General features: G+C 23.5%; 1 long non-coding RNA gene across 4 annotated transcripts; it reads right to left on the bottom strand.

The window, feature by feature from the left end:
• Positions 1-142: 142 nt before the first annotated feature.
• LOC107999389 (uncharacterized) lies at positions 143-20640 on the bottom strand. 4 transcript variants are annotated; one of them, XR_009830558.1, is made up of 5 exons: positions 16934-20640; positions 5785-6870; positions 3654-5067; positions 2855-3588; positions 143-2776 (listed from the first exon to the last, which is right to left on the bottom strand). It is a non-coding gene; the product is annotated as an uncharacterized LOC107999389 (long non-coding RNA). The 4 variants fall into 4 exon arrangements; XR_009830556.1 differs by having other exon boundaries at positions 2855-3581; XR_009830557.1 differs by having other exon boundaries at positions 2855-5067; positions 5785-6158; positions 6722-6870.
• Positions 20641-22356: the final 1716 nt, after the last annotated feature.

Here is a 22356-nt window from a genome sequence, read left to right as displayed (position 1 = left end):
TCTTAAATTTTAAATTTAAAAAGAAAATTTAAAAATTTTTGTTTTAAAAAATTAAAAGTATAAGTTGCCCTGATAATTTTTCAATATAACGAATAAAAAGAATCGTTTTTCGTTTATTCTACAATTTACAATAAATATAGTATTATTTATAAATATATATTTATTATAAATATATTATAATAATCATAAATATATAGATTTATTACATTACAATTTGTTATAAAATTATTTTTAATTGCACCAATTATGTCGATAAATTAGTAAACGCACTTTCAAGTTATTTCATTACATTAATAGTATAATCTATGACATCTATCGGAATATTTAAAATTAAATTGTTATTCTCATGATATATTCTAATCCGATATATCCATAAACAAGATAGACGCATTGATATATATTGATCCATATCTATTATATTTTATTGGATTTTGAAATATTATTATTATATATTATTCTGAAATATCGACTTTAAAAAATAATAATGTTTTTTATAATCTCTATGATTTGCTATTTGCATCTGTATTTATATGTTTTATATCTATTTTATAAATACATATTTTCAGGATTGTTATTAATTATCATTAATCGGTAATTAATATTAATTATTACTAATTAATATTATTTATTATTAATCAATTTAATATTAATTTAATTATTTAGCATTAAGCAATAATGTTTATTAATTTAAATTTAAAGTTAAAAGGAAATATAATAAAATCAAACTGTAGGATCTTATTTCAAATATTGAAATCTGTTTGTAAATAATTAACTGCTTTTAGTTCGACCCTTTACTTTTGTCTATCGAAGGAATTATCACAACATGAAATAACTTGAAAACAAGAAATAGGACATGCCTACTGTTTAGTTTATTTATTTTGAAAAATGAAGACATATTAAATTTAGTTAGTTATTAATATTTGACATTCATAACTAATTGTTATTATGTTATATTCATATTTTTCATATGCATCTAGGAATATTTTCTAAAATGTAAAAAAATAAAATAAAATAATTAATTAAAAATAGATAGCACGGATTCTAATGTCAATTTTATTATAAAGGAGAAATTAACTGTAGCACAATATAACTGGTCCACATGAAAATCAAAAGATTTATGAAGAGTTTAATTTATTATTTTACAAATATTAAAATGCGTAATATTTATATTTTTTGAGTTTTAACATATTGTGATCTATGAATAATTAAATGATAATGAAGAGACAATTATAATACTTTATAATACTTTTTTTATTTTGAGGATGTAGATGGAAATTATGAATAAAACAATTAGATTTTTAAAAATGAAATATTTAAATTGATACTTTGGACGTTCAAATTGATTTTTCTTTTTTTTGTTGGAAAAATATTTTGAATTAATGATTTCCATAATAGCACACTGATAGTGTAGATTGTTGGAAAATGTTTTGCATTAACAATTTCAGTAATAGTGCACTGATATATATATTATAACTTAACAATATCAATCGATTTTTTAATCGATTATATGATAGCAAATTCCAATTATGAAATCTTCACAATCATTGTTATGCAGGATATTCATATCCATATTTATATCTGGTACTTTTTATACAGAAGACTGTTGGATGTTCAAACTGATAGATTCATAGAAATATTAATATTCATATTTAATGCTCTTTCTTTAAAAGAATTAATACTGTGGATGTTGTAAATATGCTCTTTTAATTATTGAAAAATATTCTTCAAGAAGATTTTCCACAATGATATATATGCATTTTAATTTGGGAATTATCAATCGATTTTTTAATCAATTGCATTTCAGTAATGAAAGCCTCATAATCACTGCAATACAGGATATTCATATATCACATCGATTTAATACTTTTGTAGAAAAATATTGGATATTCAATTAAAGAAACTAATAGAATATTAATATTAATATCCATATCTAATGGTCCTTTTACAGAAGAATCTCCAAACTATGTTTCTTTTTATGGAAGAATGTTTTCTATCAATTCTTTTTCACAATAATGCCTGATGTTTGATTACATTGATAGCACGGATTCTAATGTCAATTTTAATTTATAATTATACATTTAATCAATTATACATTTAATACATCAATTATACGCTCGCAATCATATATGATGTTCATTGGAACATTTTCTTTTATAAAAACTATATAAAAACATTAAGATTTTATATTAGATCTATGGAAATGAAAACGTTTCTAATCTTATAATATGATTTTTATTTGCGATTCATCGTAAATGAATGAAGCTATTTCTTTGTAGATTCGTAATCGTTCTACAAAATGAAATCGTAAAAATGAAATGCATAACTCCGTATAGTTAATAATATAAATTTGCCATGCGTTGCACGTCTTGTCCATGACACATTTCGAACAGATTGTTTAATTTTAATCTAGATTGTTTAATCTAAAATCCAACCAATCTTTCTTCAGAATCTGAATATTTAATAAAATCAGAAAGTTCATATCAATTTCAATTCTATTATATAGGATGATTCATATATTCATATTTCAAAGGTATCCAATGTCAATCTTCCAATCTGAATTACAATCATTTTTAAATGTAGTTAATAATATCGTATATCCATAAAATTTGTTGCTAAAAATTTCCACTTGATATGTGCAATTAAAGGATGATTTTGTTGTAAAAAAAATCATTCTTATAATCGAAAATCGCGTATATCGTCCGAGTACTTGATGATTAAAATTTGCAATCACAAATCGTCCATGTTACTTTTTGGGCAAATAATTGAATTTTCGTTCCTGTAACATTCAATAAAATCAAAAAATTAGTATTCGTTTCGATTTAGGATATTATACAGAATTCGTAAATTTACATACCTGAATAATCGAAATTTGGGAGATAGCATGCATAAATTAATTGATTGTCATTAATATTTCGAGTGATCATCTTTCTTATACAAAGTATGCCACAGTTCAAATGTTATTGATTACACTGAAAATACTTCTTCGTGATAGAGATTTTCATTTAGGATAAAGTGATTATCTGTTATCTAGAATATTATCCTTATGTAGAATGAAGTCGCAAAATCTTTATTGAGTTTACGATTTAACTGTGCCATCCATTATATTGTCAATATTATATTCTGTATAAGTTATTCAATATTTATTGTCCAATCTTTTCTCAAAAATTTAAATATTCAATAAAAAAGATTCATATTAATTTTAATTTAGATTATTATACAAAATGATTCGTAGATTTATATTCTTGTCTTGATGACCGCAAATTGTTTTTTAATAATTGATAGAGCAATTAATTAACATATACCCAAACGTATATTATAACGAGTATATTATAACGAGTGTAAGTTTGTTGAGTATATTCTTCTTTTTATTTTACAATGTACAAACATTTTAAATGTTATTTAAGTTGATCTATTGATAGAAAATCGTCCCATTATGAGAATTTTCACTTGTCATTCATGATAGATTAGATATTCATTTTGTATAACCAATATTCATATATTGAAATCGTAAGGAAGATGCTTTTACGTAGCCAGCAATCTTTTTGGACGAATTGTAAAATTATCGTTATCCTTCGTAAAACCTGAATACTTAATAAAATTGCGTTAATTTTATAAAATTATTATTTTACAGAATAATTTATAAACGTACATACCTCAATGATCAAATATTTGTACGAATGAACTGTAATCATTTTTAAATGTAGTCAAGTCATTGTCCATAAAAATGAAATCTCTCCTTTGTACGTATAATTAGAATCACATAAAATAAAACGATGAATCAGGATGAAGTGTGTATATTTTGTATATTTGAATTTGTAATTCTAATATATTTTGGACAAGATGTTAAATTTATGCTGTCCAAATTTCTGTAGAACATTCTTTTTTTCGATTCGATCAAAAGATTCGTGTTAATCTTAATTTAGAATAATATAAATAATCAAGGTTTATTTATAAATTTGTACATTCAAGATTTATAGATTCATATCTCAACAATCAAAGATATTCATCGATCCTTGTAATCCGAATTTTTTCCTCGTATCTTCTTATATAAACTTCAATTATTTTCAAATCTTTTCTGATCCACTATAAAATATCCGTACGAATTAAGAATTCTTCGCAAAATAGTAATTTTTATCGAGTGAAAAATCATTCTCTTAAAAAGTAAAGTCAGGAATTAAGATTTGATTTAATCTTCGATTTAAACGAGGATAGATGGTAATTGATCACAACGAATGATGATAGAGTGATGATAGATTTTGTTTGATCTCATTTTTAAACGTAGATTGTTCGTACTAGTATCATGGCAATCTTCGTTTTACACTTTTCGCGAATGAGATGGCAGTTCTTTGTAATAAAGATGTTATCACGCGATTAATTAAATAATGATGATAATGCGATACTGGTAAATCTTCATTTTCTTTTGTTTGAACTACAATCATTTTGAAAATGTAGGATGATCATAACAATAATTCCATAAAATTATTCTTTTGTCATAAAGTAATTTTTATCTTCGCGAATGAGATGATAATTCTTTGTAGTGAAGATATGCGATTAATTAAATAATGTTGATAAGACGAAGAGAGACAATCTTTATTTTCTTTTGCTTGAATTACAATTATTTTGAAAATGCAAGTTGATCATGGTAATTATTCCATGAAATCATTCTTTTGTCATGATCTTTTACATTCTTCGAATGTAAGTAGCAGTTCTCTGCAGTAAAGATGTGTGATTAATTAAATAATGATGAAAAGTACAAAAGTAGAAAATCTTCATTTTCTTTTGCTTGAACTACTATCATTTTGAAAATAAATTGGCCATGTAGTTGATCATCAATAGTCATAAAATCATTTTATCGTGGCGTGATCTCCATTTTACATTACAGTAAAGATAAGATTTTTTATACACATTTCTAATACAATTCTTAGAAATTATTTTTCCATATTGTATTATTAGAATATTATGGTAAACGGAAATCCGATGATGGTTCGAGCTTGCAATCCATAGCACGTTTCTGAACCAAGTTGATTCAATTTTTGCTTGTCAATCTTTCAATAGAATCTGTATATTCTATAAAATCGAAAGGTTCGTGTTAATTTTCATTTATACGTAGGATACAAGTAGGGGATTATTCAAATTATCTAAAATTGATGAAACATAATATTTCCATCATAATCTGACCCGATTAATTTAAATTTTTATTTTTCCCAATATTTGAAGTCTGTTTTATTCAAAATATTTTTTTTAGAAATATTTGAAAGATATATTTTTTAGAAATCTACTAAATCCAAAACACACCATCAAATATGGATGAAATATTCGGTGACACAATTGTTAGTACATAATGTCATGAACATTGTATCGCGAGTTTTTTCTTATATTTACAATTGAATATCATTTACAAAATAAGGTTACAACTAAACACTGTTTTACAATAAACAAACTCGCGGGATATCTCGATCATTATATAAATAATGTGTCACGAAATATCGCGTCCGTCGATTACAAATATCGTTCATATTAAAATTGGATTAAATTAAAAATAACTTTTTGCCATACAAATTATTTAATTACACATATAACGATTAAATATGCAAATAAGATAAGTCATTATTACGTAAAAGTATATCTATTTCTACATACATTAAAATGCAATTTTATTTCGACTTTTGTACCGATTAATTGATTTGAAAAATAAATTTTGTACCGAAAAAAAAATAATATAATTTTATTTTATAATTTACTTACACTTTGTAATTTATTTATTTAATATTCATAAAAACTTACATTGTAAGTAAAATTTGCGTATCTATCAATGATGAACAACTATTCGGAGAATCCTGGCGAAGTGTGAGCGTGTTTATCCCCAATTTGAAGTGATTTCTTCGATTGTTGATTTGCTTCTATTCGATACTTCGCTCAGGTTTATCTTATATTATATCAAGTTGACCTTATATTTTGTTAAAGCATGTTGATTGGTCAATTTTTCGAATATGCCAATTTAAGTTACCAATGGAATTTGAGGCTCTTTTCTTTTTTATCTAGCCTTGCTCAGAAGAGGGGAATATTTTCAATAGTGGTGGATGATCAGGCACTTTCTTCAAAAATGTTCACTTTCTCTTAAACCGTTGGAATTCTTATCCTCTTTATCCTTTAAAATCCTTTATTCATGATACGCCAGGTAGAAATTTGCAAAGTTTAGTTTAACCGAATCGATGAATTTCAAATCGTACGTTTTATCTCATTAACATTTAATTTACACAAAATTTTTATTAAATTAACATCTATGTGATTTTATCGATTTAAATTGTTTAACGATGTAAAAATTCAATTTAATTAAAGTATATTAAATTATAGTATATATAATTATAAAGTAAATTAAAGTATATAATTATGCCCGTTAAAAATATGAAATCGAATGATTAAAACGAACAAAAGAGAATTATTATTTCTCACAGTTAAATTGTGCAAAAGAAAATTTTGAGCCTTTTAAAATTTCTAAACTAGATTTATGGTTTTTTTAATATCAGGAAAATTATTATTTTAAGTGCAAAAATAAGACGAATAAATTATTATTTTTCTAGAATTAAATTTCTTGATATGTGATAGTACGTAATTTTTGTTTTCTTTCGGATTTGGATATCCTTTATTTTTATGTACATTTTCTTTCGTTTGCTTTATAACAAATTATTTTAGTAAAGCTTATAAATCTTCCAATATTCACCATAAGATTCTTTCTTCGTTGTTTTACTCGTTCACTACGATCGTCCAAGGATCTTCAAGACCAAATCCTATGAATTTTTCCAAGATTGATCAAATTTTTGTCCATTTCCGTCTTTTTCTTTATTTTTTGAACTCTTTGTTTTCTCCTTTCTGAAAAATTTTTCTTTTTTTAATTAAAACATCGAGGATAAGAGATAATGGAAGGAGGAACATAAATTGCTGAAAACTCTGAACAAAGAGAAATTTAAAATTCACGAATGAATAATTCAATTCTTTCTTTCTTTTTTATATAAAACTTGTATTTTTTTTACTTAAAATGATTATTTGTAATAAATTTTTTTAGCGTATATTGTAAATTTTACAAGATTCGATCGATCGATCGATTAGTCAAAATCAACGAAAAATTTATAACAAAACGATTTGCATAATTTTTATTATTTTCGATTATTTTTTACAAAGTGTAATTATTATAAAATTTATAATTATAAAGAGTAGATTAATACGATATATGATCTTTAAAAATTATTTTATATATTATTCGGGATATAATAATTCTTGACATTTTACGTTTCAACGGAGTTCTTTATTTAGAGTTCTTTGCAATAACAATGTCTTCTAGGCGATAGATAGGTTATCGATAATTTATATTCAAACGAGAGCAAAGATTTCTTTACGACATTTATATAATGATTGCTTTGCTTCAGAATTAAAATTATTTTTCAACAGACATATTAAAAAAAATATGTCTGAAATGAATGATAATAACAAGTGTAATGACAAGCATAATATATTTTATTTATTTTATTACAAAATATTTATTTTTGATTTAATGTATTACATATTTTTCATATAAATATATTATAAGGAATAATTTAAGGAATTTTTAAAATTTTAATTTTAAAATTTTTGTTTAAAGATATTTCTTGATATTTCTCTTAAACAATATAAAAATATCTCAATCAATAGTACTTGAGCCATTGAGGAAAGACAAGTAGGTATTGTCCCGAATATGCTATTGTCGAAGGAAATCAATATTTTCTATGTATAGACGGAATATTCTGATAACTTTATTGCTTAATATATCAATTGCAAGAAAATAAAAATATGCACAAATAATATAAATTCAGAAATCATATTAATTTATATTAGAAAAATATATAATTTCATGTGTATAAAAAATAATTTAAAATTTGACTTTATTCTAAAAATTATATTAGCTGAAAAAAATATTTAAGTATTTTCTTGATATAGAAAAATGATATGGTAAAGGAAAGATAAGAAAGAATCATCTTCTTGATCAGATATATGTACAAGAATTTTTCTTCTTATTTATCTCTCTTTCTCTGTTTTAATAACGAAAGATTTTACGATAAAAAATTTTAAGATAATTATGTAATTAAAATAATTGAATATTTATTGAATTGGCAAAAATAATGCATTCTTTGTTAATAGATGTATCAATCATGTTCGTTATTCTTTGAATTCAACTTGTACGTGCGTCACTAGATCAAATGAAGCAATTGACCTTTCCATTCGAAATAGACACCAATGGTGATTACCTAATTCTTTGATATTGTTCGAAGAAGCCGTGTGAAATTCTTGTTCCATCTCGCAAGAAGATTATATTGTATCTTACATACTTTCCATATTTTGAATTAAGTTTTCATATATTTTAATTTTAAAATATATATATATTGAATAATTTAATCTAATTTTCATTTTATATGCGCAAATTTTTTTTTCCTTGATTTTTTTTTTAATATATTTACTCTTATGAATTCAAATTTATAGAATTACGCAAATATATAGAAAATCAATCCCGCTTCTTTTAAGGTGAAGGTAAAACATAATTAATAATTAAATATTACATTTCACAAAATTTTTAAATTTATTTCATTCTATTAAAACATGTCACTTAAGATAATATTTATGTTCTATTTAACATAATTATTTTCATTTAACATAATAACTGAATTTGTTTTTATTCAGTATTTATACTAATAAATTTTATAACAATTTAAGCTATTCAAAAAAAATCTAATCATTTACACAATTTAAAGTTGAAATTATTAATCCATCATAAATAAACAAACAACAAATTTTTAACAAAATTTTCAACAATTTTTCGGATCTAAATTTTCTGTATTTTTAAAAATTCTATGATTATTATTTATTCTGCAATTCATTATAGATTAATGAACTTTCGACGATTAATCCTGAAATGAGTAAACGTTTGATAAATAAAACAATTTGAAGAATTTTTTATGCCAATTATTTCCCTAATTTAATCTAGTAAATTTCCCATTAATATATCGTTTTCGTGTCGTAATGTCAATGGAGAATGATTTTTCTATTTTTATATATTGATTGATCATTTGCACTTTGGTCGTTTGCACTGATTGAATTCTGTTTTGTTAGCAACTTATTTAATTATTAACATAAGAACATACACAGAATAGTCTTTTCTTTTATATATTCTTTTATATTAAATTATCATATATAATTGTTTTTTTTTTTACGAAGTAATACGTCATTTAATAATAAATTCGTTCTTTTTTACACATTAATATGCAATTTATTTATCAATGATAATGATCTATAATTATCAAAAAAAAAAAATTTCGAAATATTTAGATCAGAAATTACGCAGGGAAATTAATTTCATTTAATTTTCATTTAAGAAAGTTAGTTTTTTTCTTTAAAAATTTATTTTGAAATTCTTTATTCCTTCATTCTAAATTTTAGTACAAATTTATTATTGAAATTTATTATTTTGTAAAGAAATGATACAAATCCAAATTTTAAACAATTAAAATATAGTATATCATAAAATTATGTATAATTATTGCAATTATAATAATAATTTGTATTTTATTTTTTACGCGTAATATGATTACGATACAATACGATATTTTAACCGTTGAAAATTGGATTTGTATCATTGTTTTGCAATATTGTCTTTCAAAACATTTTCTTTTTTGACAATCGAAACCGTTAAAGGAATATTCCTACAAAAATCACTTAGTATAAAAAAAAAAAATTATGTTGCATAAATAATGCGATCTTTGTAGAATGCTAATGAGGGGCGTAGTATATGCGTCATTATTAACGCACACATGGATCTTTTTTTTTTTTCTCGATTTCTACGATTTCTGTGTCCCGTAAAGGCTATCAATAATTAACAGGCTAATCTACATTTAAAAACAATTAAACATTGAAAGTTACTTATGGATAAATCTCTCCTTATTCTCTAGGTATTTCTCCACTTTGATTCTTTGTCTTCCTTTTCTTAGCGCCTTCTCGAGGGACAGAATACGCTCTGTTTGAAATACGCCAATTAATAATCAATGCACGCACTGAAATCGCAAATGAAGAGACATACTACGATAAGATAATTAGAGACAATGGAGGGTAGTCATCTCATAGTATTCTGAAATAAAGTGTTAGTCATATCGAAGATATGCGAAATACTCTTCAATATCGCGCTCGATATTACGTGAACTAATTTTTGACATGGTCTACATTTCTATCTACGAGCTAACAGGTCACAAATTATATTTGCTAGGCAATACTTTGTTCCGTGAACTTTTCGTTGGTGTATGTGTAGCTTTGGTATTCATGATTGAGATTGGGAAATTTTCAGGCGGCAAAACATTTATTACTTCTTAACGTTTACAACTATCAGCAAATTAATATTCACTGATCAATTTACTATACGCGATTTTTATTTTGTACAAAATATGTTGCAATATTTAAAGTTGTACACGTTTATCTTTACGCATGAAGAGTTTTAATCTTCCAGTTTGACGAAAGTATATCCATTTTTATATTTCTCTTATTAATAAAAATCGGCATAAAAATATTCAAAGCCGTTTTAGTATACTTTTATAGAATTATATAGAAATCCGGATATTTGATACCGGATGATATAAATTAATACAAGGATTAAAGTAATGAAAAAAATATTTAAAAAAAAATAAAGATAATAGAATATTAATCGGAACTTTTGAATTTTTAAATATTTTTACACGTTGCTTTCTTTCGTGCAAAAAATAAAAATCTATCTACTCGAAGAGAACATTATTTCTTTTCTTGAGGATTAAAAAAAAAAAAGAAAGATCATTTCATCGACAAATATGATTTACATATCTAGTCAATCATTTACGTTTACGAAATATTTGACGATGACAGTGACCTAGAATACCCTTGAATTTAAGATTATTCATTGAATCTTTGATGAACGTGAATGTATTATATATATTGACACGTGTATGCACTTTCACTTCTTATTGAATGTGAGCTGACCAAATGATTGAATCCAACGAAAAAATTTCTAGGACATTTACACACGTATCTATGAATATATATATATATATTTTTTTAAGTATTTCTTGTATATTTTTTCAGGAGCCATTTTATTCACTTATTTCTTATAATAATATTCTTTGCGAATATTTTTCGAATATTTTCTCTCTATACTTTCTATATCTCTTCTACATTCTTTCCTGTACTTTCATTTTTTCAATCGTTGACCTAATTTTAAGATTTGAAATAATTTTAAGAAAATATTATCATATCATAGAAAAAAGATATATGTCAGAACATTCAATTCCTATTTTTTTTCATCTTCATTTTTCAAGGGCAATAACATTTATTGGAATTAAATCAATGACCTCGATAGTCCTTGAAAGGACATTCACGATTATCGTAATGCATATTAAACATATGCATATTATATAAGAATTTTTTAACTTTGAATTTCGGTTAATGTAATTTATACGACAAACGGCAATTAAAATTTAGAATTTAAAAATATAAAAACTTTTAACATTTGACAAATACATTACGATTATTAATCATATAAATATTATTCACATTGAGATTTTAATTTTTATTAACGTTCAATATACATATATATATATATATTAATAGAATTCATAGCAGATTTTTGTTTTCGAAAATGTGATCGATAATAATCGATGATGAAACAAAATTTAATGAACGGTATTAGATTCAAATTTTGATTCATTAAAAACTAATAATCTCACAATGATATATTAAATATATTATAATTTATATGTTGTATAACGTAGTAAATATATTATAAAAATGCAATATAAATATTATTAAAATTCAATAATTTTAGAATTATTAAATTTATTATTTATATATCACATTTTGTGTAATAAATTTTTGCACAAATAATGTAAAAAATTCAATAACATCAAATAATAATTTTTAAGATTATTAGAAAGAACATTTTTTTTATACATAGTTATCGAACAAATTGACTATAATTTTATTGCCGTGTTATTATAAGAATTTATTTTAATAAGTAGTATATCGACAAATTTGATTATACTATAAATTATCTATCAATAACAGGTATATCTTATAAGATTTATCCTTTAATCCTTTTATTTTATCGGAAATTAAGTAACAATTTTTTATTACATTCATGTGCGTCAGTTTTATGTAAATAAGAATGAAAAGATTCCCTAACGGAAAAATGCGTCATTTGATCGCGAAGACATTTTTTTTGGTGAACAATAAAAATCAGCAAACTGGTTTTAAGAGAGAATCTCATTTTTCTGGTTTTGTTTTCGTTCTAAGTTCTAAAACGTCCGACACAAACCGGATATTCCAGTTAAATTATCTCTTTTTACAATAAATTTATTACGAGTTTATTCTTTAAATGATTTATTATCTGTTTCTAATACCTTATAATTCATGAATTATAAATATCCAGTTGAAACGATAGAATATCAATTCATTTCCTTTCTATTCCTTTACCCGTTTTTCACTACCTGTATATTTCACTTGGAATATCATTTTACACGGTTTATGTTAAAAATAAAATATAAATACTATAATATTTTTATTTCATGAAATAATTTCTTCTTACTACTAAAACTGATGTGATTGTATAAATGATTAAAGATACTATAATAATTCTTTGTTTCAAAGTGCTTTCAAATAATCAATAAAATTATTATATACGATTTGGAAAATTAATTTTAATAAAGAATATAAAAATTATTTTTTATGTTTATATGTTTTTTTTATTTTACTTAAAATTAATTAGATTAAAATTTATTACTCATAAATTTACCTTTAAAGGATTTATCCTGTTAATTTATCGATGATAATGAATAAAACTTTCTTCCGAAATTTTTATTTGATTAGCTTTCACTACAATTGTAAGCAGCCTAGATACGATGAAAGTTAAGTAAGTTTTGTTCAGCATATATAGTATATGCCACAACTTCTTCGATTCCTTTATGACTAAGGAGGCCATCGTATTAAGGACACGATCATTGTTACATGATTTCCACAACCATATATGTCATACATATTTAAATTTTTATAATAATCTCTATAATTTTTTTTACATGCATCATAGTGTTTTTCAACAGTGTTATACAATTATATAAAATATTACTTCAAACATGAAAATACAACGCACAAAAATATGTATTTATCTTATTGATGTAATAAAGAAAAGGAAAAAATAATTAGGAATATCATGCTAAGATATAATAACACATTGATGTGCAATAAAGCAAATATAATATAATTATATAATTATAAAATAAAATAAACAGGTATTATAATTGTAACTAATTATATATATTATAATTTATGTACATTGCACAAATCTGACATCTAATTTTTGAACAAGGTACATTTTTGATAAAAAAAAATTTATATCGTAAAATTGATAAATAATTAATAAGTATACTGCACATATTCTTCGTTAACTTTGTAACTTTGTATTTATCTTCTTTTTTTAACAGAATAGTAAATATTAAACAGAAAATCTGTCAAAGTTAAAAAACATTTACGTCAATTCTTTAAAGCCATCTAAAAAAAGAAGACATACAAAGTTATAAATTTTAATATTATTGTTTAAAAAGATCCTATTCTATGATTTTTTTATAGATGTCTGACAAATGTTGTAACAAATAAAATATAATGAATATGTGAAATTTATAAATAATTTAAAGAATTATTTATCTTTTTTTTATGTTATCCAAAAAAAGATGATTGATGATTTTTCTTAAAGTTATATCTTGAAAAATAAAAGATAAATTGAATATATTTTTTGAGATTTTTTTTTATTGCAAGAACAAAGTTACTAAAAAAATAGATGAAGTTTTATTTGATATGATGACTTGCTGACTATAGATGACTTGCAAAATTCATGCAAAAAAATTTTGATTTAAAATATCATGGAAGATCACATTCCATTGATCATGATTGATGATAAAATTAAATTAGATTTGTATGAACAATTAAAATTAATTGTTCATACAAATAATCTATTAATAAGTAATATGTAATATAAAATCATATATTTTATAAAATCATTATTAATAAAATGTATTAACGCAAAATTTAAAATAATTAATGATAATGTAATATCATATTTTGTACGATCTAGATAATTATGAAATCATGGCCAATTTTTATTTTTTTTATCTCTTATGCATGTGTAAAAGAGGTGTTTCTTTTGACGTCAGTCGACTAGCCTCTTTTATGAATCCTAATTACGAGTATTTAACGCAATAAAAAAATAGTTTAGATCGTTGAATTATCATTGAAAAACAATATATACATTTTGCATTATCTTGTTCCCTCACAAAATAAATAAATTACGAATCATTGTTAGATATTTGGCGATTTTAATATTATGAATGAACAATGAACTAATAGTTCATGAATATTGATACATTGATTGTGAATATGATCTTTATATAATAAACACATAATTGGCATGATGTTAACGTGATGAAGAAAATTAATATATTCTTCATTTGTGCGTAGTATAATAATGTTGACTAATTTAGTGAAATTTATATATGCTAATAAAAATATATTCTATAAAATTAATTTTTTCGTAATACTTTGTTAACACGTAACTTTTGATTTTTATTTCTTTAATTATATATTATTACATTTGTCGCGTATCATCTTAAAATTTTATTTCTGTAATGATATACATAACTAAAGTTTAATTTCATTTATTCAATTATTAAGAATTTCTTAAAAATATATAATTTTTAATATTTTTAATTTATACATATAAAATATGAACATCAATATGAAGAAATATTCAAAATTGGAAAGATTTTAACATATCTTTTTGCATTTCTTTTCTCTATGTAAAACGAGCGTGTAAAAGCGTTTCTAAAATTTTTGAGCTTATGAATTTTCAGAAACGATGTATGAAATTAGCGAACAGATATGATAAATAAAAAAGAAATTTTACAATATCACTATTTGATGTGAAGATACTCTTGACTAATTATAATTCAATAGTATAATTCAGTAGTATCTTCGATAAAAAATAATAGCGGAAGAGGAAGTTTAAATTGATAATTAATATTAACTAAATTTGACAATTTCATAAAGAATAATGAAAGCGGAAATATCTCTTTATTACCATCAGCTTCCTATAAAAGATAAAAAAATTTTACATTTTATATTGACCATGACATTTGGATTCAATTTAATAAAATTTGATATTCTCGAAAATATATTTTTATAAATACATTTTTCCATGATATATCTCAAGAAACGAAAATTAAAATTAGAAAATATGTCAAATATGTAATAACATTGTAATATCATGTATCCTGTTATCACACGATTTTATACAGTAAATATTTCAGTATCATTCCGGCGAAAAAAGTATGCGGATAAAATACAATTTTCGAATTTAATTTCATAAAGTGCGAAATATAAATTAATTCGGAATGATAATCATTTAGAAAATGTTTTATCTTCAAATATTATGTTCATATTTACTTAATGTCATCACAAAGATAATAAGTACTAAAAAAAAAAAATTTTGATAAATATTTTTATTTATAGATAATATATATATATATATATATTTATATATATATAAATAATTATCGACAATTAAAAAATTAAGAATTTTTTTCACTCTTGAACTAATTATAGTTCATTTTTATATAAGAATTTCGAAGAAATTGATCGATTTTTTTGCCAAGAAACTGATCTGAAACGTTATTTTCTATATGCATAATTTAATACTTGATTTTCATAATACACAAGATCAATTTAATGTGATAGAAATATTAAATTCATTTAAAAAAAAGGAGGAGGGGATAATTATTTATCAATCTTTGCTAAATGTTATAAAGTTAAGGTCATCAATAAGGAAAATTATAGGTAATATAACGCAATAAGAAAATATATTGGAAAGTATTTCCTTGATTAAATATACATCATTAATGTTATTTACGGAGATAATATTGTTTAGTATTTATGCAAATTTGTTTACTACGTCGTAATATTAGATATATTGATTGTTGATTATGATATTAAGAACTTTACTAATTTTTATTAATATTTTATTAATACAATTTATTAATATAATTTATGAAAAGATGATTTATATTTTCAAAAATATTGAATTTTATTTTTGTGAATTATAAATTACAAATAATTGTGAAAATAAGAAAAAGAAATTTGGATGAAATGGATCATTTTATATTATTTTTATCGAAAAAATTATTTTATGTAAATTTGGAATACCGTATCTTTTACATAAATATCTGTAATAATTTACATAAAAAGAAAATGAATGATTTATAAAAATAGAATGCAATAGTAAAGTTTCTAAATCTATTAAAAAATAATTAATTACTTACACAATAATTTTTTTATTTTATTTTATTATTTATTTTTATATATATAAATGCGAATATAAAATGATTCTAAACTTCATTATTAACAATATTATTCTTCATGACAACAAATTTAGTTGTGAAAATAAATAATCATCGAGTAGTAGTTATATTTTAAAAATTTTCTAATTTCATATGTATATAAAGCGAGACACATATGAATTAAACACGAATCTAACGCCGTAAAAAACAATTATTCATTTATATTTTAAACGAAACAATTTGAATACATATTATATATATTATATACTGTGCCACGAGTAATATATTTCTGCTTAGATCGTCTTATAATATAAATCTTTATTAGATTTCATCATGAGATATGTTATATTACGTTTCTATTTCAAAGTCAAGTTTTATTTCTTTTTTACTTTTTTTTATTCTTATCTTCCGAAAGTTCATTAATTGACTTTTCAAACATAAAGTCGAATGACAATTTGATTGATTAATACGATTGACCTCGAATAAGCGTTATATGTTATATGTATATATACCTTTTTTTCTTTCGGCGTGTAAAATATATTAGGCGCAATAATAAATATATTACATGGACAAAAACTTCTCACCCTTGACTTTCATCTTCTGTTTTCGCACGAAATAAAAGGCGATTGCACTTGGTCTGGCATGTATACAATATACGTACCGATGCACCTGTGGGCCGTTTGCGCGTTATGAAGTACAAAGCCTCAAGTCGATCTTTCCCGAACTTTACCGAAGGATAACGAACGTTGTGCATATATAAAGCCGGCAAGTGACGCTTAGCAATCATTCGAGCGAGGTTAGATCGATGCAAAGTTAGTTTCAAGCATTCGATCATCATATCTATCTGTGAAACGTACAATTGAAATTCGAATAGAAAAAAAAGAAAAAGTGATACAGTGTTTCAAACGCAATCAGAAGAACGTTCTCTTCCGAATATAATCGATCGAGAACGCAAATCCAAAAAGAATTCCATCTTGAAAGAAAAAGGCCAAAGAAAAAACAAGATGTACACCAATCCATTTAACCGCAAACACAGCACTATTCGTCAGATGTTGGACCGGCTGTTAGATCCAACTAAGAAATCGATCAGGAGATCTGAAAGCGTATCGAGTTCTGGAAGTGGCAGTTCGAAGGGTAGTAACAGCTCCCTGAGCAGATGCATTCACGGCCACAGAGTTTTGCAGTGGGGAAGGAAATGAAACGTGGAGGAAGGGAATCGGCGAATCGCTATATCACTCTCTTCTTTACTCTCCGTTTTTGTTTCATCCTCTTTACCTATCTTTGCGGAGAAGTGTACCGATAAGGGAAGAAAACGGAGCCATTATAACCTTCTGTGATGGTGCGAGCCATTGAGACGAGATTTTTGCTGTTAATGGTAATCGATGGTGTATGCCGCAGAAAATACCATTACATGAATGAAAGGCGGTTAGAAGAGAATGCGTTTTGAATCGACGCGCGGGAAGTGATGGCGCGACTTCGTGGAATTACGAAGCCATACAGCAGCGGGATAGATGTTATTATGCCGTGGAGAAAATCGATCGGTGTTATTTACTCGGATCGATGATCAAAGGATGTCATATAACGTCGTATATGTCACGGCTACACGAGTACGGTATTATGCTGCGATATGAATGTCGTAAATTTCCCTGGAAATATGTAATATCATTTTTATTATAGTTAGATGTTCGATACATGCATATATATATATGTATGTATGCATATATATCAAATATCAAACAATAATCGAATGATAAATTCAATTTAAATATATCCTATATATGCATTATATTTTTATTATATATTTTGTATGTTGTAGATTGTGTGCCATAATCATACTATAACTTGAAATGTATGTATAGCTTGCATCAATTTATTAATATATTAAAATTGTATTTCTCTTTCTTGTTATGTATACGTTTTTCAGTTGGCTGTTAGTGTTAAGTTACTAGTCAAATCCAGTATTAATCACCGAATTTGTGAACCAGATATAGATATAAGAATTTGTAAACCGATGATGTTATCGCATGATGGATATTATTTTAAATTTATTCGTCATGTGTGATTATTTGAATCAAATAAAAAATATCCAGAAAATTTTCTATATTAATCTTTCTCTTCCTTCGCATTACAAAATATTTTTTTATGCTATATCTAAAGTTGATTACAATTATATCACTGTCATAATTATATTTGAAATTGAGAATTTAATATTTTAACTATTGTTAAATTAAACATATAAGCTGTATATGTAAAAACAAATTCACGAAATAGTATTTCTTTAACGTCTTACTTAAACAATAAAAGATCATAAATTGGTAGATTAAATCTGAACATGATAAATTATTTTACATTAAGTATCTAATGTATTTGATTTGATTATTCTAAAAAAATAGTATTTCTGGAAATATTTTTATTTAACTTTTCTTCAAGATTTAATTCTTATTTACTTATTAGTTATTAGTAAAAATTATTCATTAGATATCAATGAAATTATTATTTAGACGTTATTTTGATGTTCAATAATAGTATTAATTACAGATTCAAATTTATGCAAATATAACTGTAAATATATTCTATTATATATTTCGCTTCAAATCATTTAAAAATCACCATAAAATTCATTTTTGAATTAATATCATTACAATTTGTTAAGTTTATCTTTAACAAGATTTGATTAAAATATTTAAATGGCAGACAATTCTTATAATAATACTGATTAATTGTTGTCAAATGTTTTTTTTTCTAATCTGCCAGTAGTAAAATCAATTTTATTTGATAAGATAATCTTAAAAAATAAAATAAATATTTTGAGTGTATACGATATATCTTGATTGAAATTGTTTGTATGATCGCGAAAAAAAATTATCTTATCATGATAAATAATGAATAAAGAAAATTTGTTAATTTTGCTATAATTTCCAAATTTTCAAGTCTCTTGTGTTTATAACATATAACATATAAAAAGATAATATTCTAAGTAAAGTATGCTTTAGCATAAAAATTAAAATGAGAAATTAATAAGAAATTAATAGTAATAATAATGATTTTATTATGAAAAGAAAAAAATAATGAAAATCTGAAGGAGGTCATTGGAGAACAGCAAGTTTAATCAATAAAAAATATATAATTTTATAAAAAACTTATTAAACAAGTTATAAATAAAAAGCATTTATTAATTCTTTTTTGTGCATGATATTTATTACAATTTAAATATTAAAAAGAAGATATTAAATATTCTGTTTAAATATTGAAAAAAAAATTATTTCTTAATACGGAATATCGAGGAAGAAAGTTTCAGGATAGAAAATTTTTAATGAAAGATGATATTGATTCTTTACGCAAGAGTGCACCCTCTTAATGTGTATTATAGCGTATGTGATAGGAATTCGATCGACCTTGCTGTGAGCGAAAGTTCTAATAGTATTTTATAAATGTCATATTTATGATGTATTAAAAAAAAAAAATCACTGTTATTTTCGATACAAAAAGAAAAAGAATGATTTTTCCAGAATATTTAATAAACAAGAGTACATTTCGAATATATAATATATAAATACTTTCATTACATTAATAAATCGTGAACATATATATTTAAATTGCTCACTTTCAATCGTGTCACAATTTCCGTATTGTTTTTCCATTTAATAAGATACTTTGTATGTACATCGATGCCTGGATGCTATTTAAAGCCGAAATTATAGGTCATTATAGGTAGGGAAAATCATTTATGATGTTCGTAACAGCTACTACTTCACGTTCCATGGTATCGATTTAATGTTTTATCGATATAAATTTCGAACACATTTTATCTTAAAAAAGACAAGATAATTTGCAAAAGAAATTATAATAATATAGTGCGTGATAGAGTGTAATAACATATTAAAATAATAATATGATATAGTGATAATATAAAATAATAAAATAATAAAATATACTGTCAATTATAATTTTTTCCATTATAGATCCAATATTATTCGTGAAATTTTATATAAAAAAAAAATTACAAATTATCATACGAATCTTTTTTCTAGAAAGTTTAATAAGGAAACGGATGAAATTTCGAAGTAAGTAAGTAAAAAAAAGTAAATTTAGTTAATATTGTCCCATTAAAATGAATGAAATATTACACAAAAGTTGAAATTTTTTTTACGATAAAAATTTGTAATCTACTAGTCACTTATCACTTGTCAATTTACTAATGTTATTGGAATAGGACATGTTAGGGGAACAAAACACTTGGAATAATCGAACAACTAGTTCCGATAATAGACGTTTTATCATCTATCTTCTTCATCCGTTCTTATTAGTTCAAATAATAGGAGCTGACGTTTGAAAAACTGAAGTCAAGGACGTCGCGCGTTTTGTCTACCAATAAAATAACACGTAATTTATTACATCGTGTACGGTATGCTGTCGAATGCATAGAGCTTTGCTTCCCATGCATTATGTTGAGAATTAAGCCGAGTGGAAGCTCGATCGCCAATTTAATCGGGAGACAAAATAATATAATAAATTATATAAGATATACACACGCTTCGAATTCTATTAGAGCTACGAGTTCTAATTATAGTCAAAATCGAAGTCACTATAATAATAATAAATTTGAATTTTAAAAGAAAAATTAAAAAAAAAATAATGAAGTTTATCGAGTAAGAAGAGACTGTATAAGAGATAATATTTTTACAATTGTAAAGAGACTTAAAGAAAAAAAGATCGTATCGGTGTCTGTTCATGAGTATTCGAGTTTCAAATGTTTAAGTGATTGAAACGTATGGTAAAGGCAATGATGATAAAAGTTTAATCTTAAAAGGAGAAACTTTGAGTTCTAAAAATCGGATTATTCTTTGAATTCTATAATTCGAATTGCAGAGATAAAATAATGTATGTTTGATTTATAAAGATTTTTTTATAACGAAATAAAATGGAAAATTTTAGTTTCAAATATTGTAATTTGTTTGTATAAAATGCAGATAAACGAAATTCTATATTTGTTTATGTATAATGTATAAGTTATTCTATGAGAAACGATTAGATACGATTTATTTTTTTTTAAAGAAATTCTATTGAAATCTTTGATCGAAATTATGATAATAATACTGCAATAAATTACTGATATTTTCTAATTTTTAAAAATAGAATCGTATGTGTTATTTTCCTATCTATAATTAGAATGTATTTTGGACTTTGTTAAGATTTTTACTTTTTTTAGCTTTGACATAGTTAAAATACTTTTAACTATTGGATAATATAAAAATTTTAATAAGTTTTTCTCTATCATCTTTATTTGTTTTATCAATTTACATAATTATTGTATAATTTCTGTTGTCTCGGAAAGAGCTGATTTAAAAGAATTTTTTTAATCAACGATGAATGGATATTTACTGATGTTTTGTTGAGAAAAATATTTATTCTTCATTATATATTCGTTTTTTACATTTTTGCAATTATTCTGAATGATTTCTTTGTAGTCTAATATGATACATCTTTTATGTCATCAAGTATTGATTTTCTTTGATCGATCTTTTTTTTTTATCTTTATTTGGATGATTTAAATTTCTTTTCTTAAGCAAGAAATTATAGAAAGAAATCGCTATTTCAATTTTATAAGAAAAACTTGCTTTTGAGATGATTGATTTTTTCATTTCTTAATTATTTCATTTATGTTATAATTTTTTTCGAAAATTCAAGTTTTATATTTATTATATAAAATATATTATTTATCCAAAATATAGGAATTCTAAATAATATTTTTATATAAATATTTAAAAAAGTAAGAGTTTTTCTATTTCTATTCTTATCATTGCATAAATAAATTAAAAATATATGTAGATATGTATAATTTATATACGTGAATGTTATATTACATAGCAGATACATTATACATATCTTAGAGAAGAAGAATATAAAATATTAAAATTTTTATATTTTATGATCA

This window comes from Apis cerana, linkage group LG7 (assembly GCF_029169275.1).
Source record: "Apis cerana isolate GH-2021 linkage group LG7, AcerK_1.0, whole genome shotgun sequence".
Lineage (NCBI taxonomy): Eukaryota > Metazoa > Arthropoda > Insecta > Hymenoptera > Apidae > Apis > Apis cerana.
Note: the sequence above shows the minus strand (reverse complement) of the source record. Positions and strands in the feature narration are given on the sequence as shown.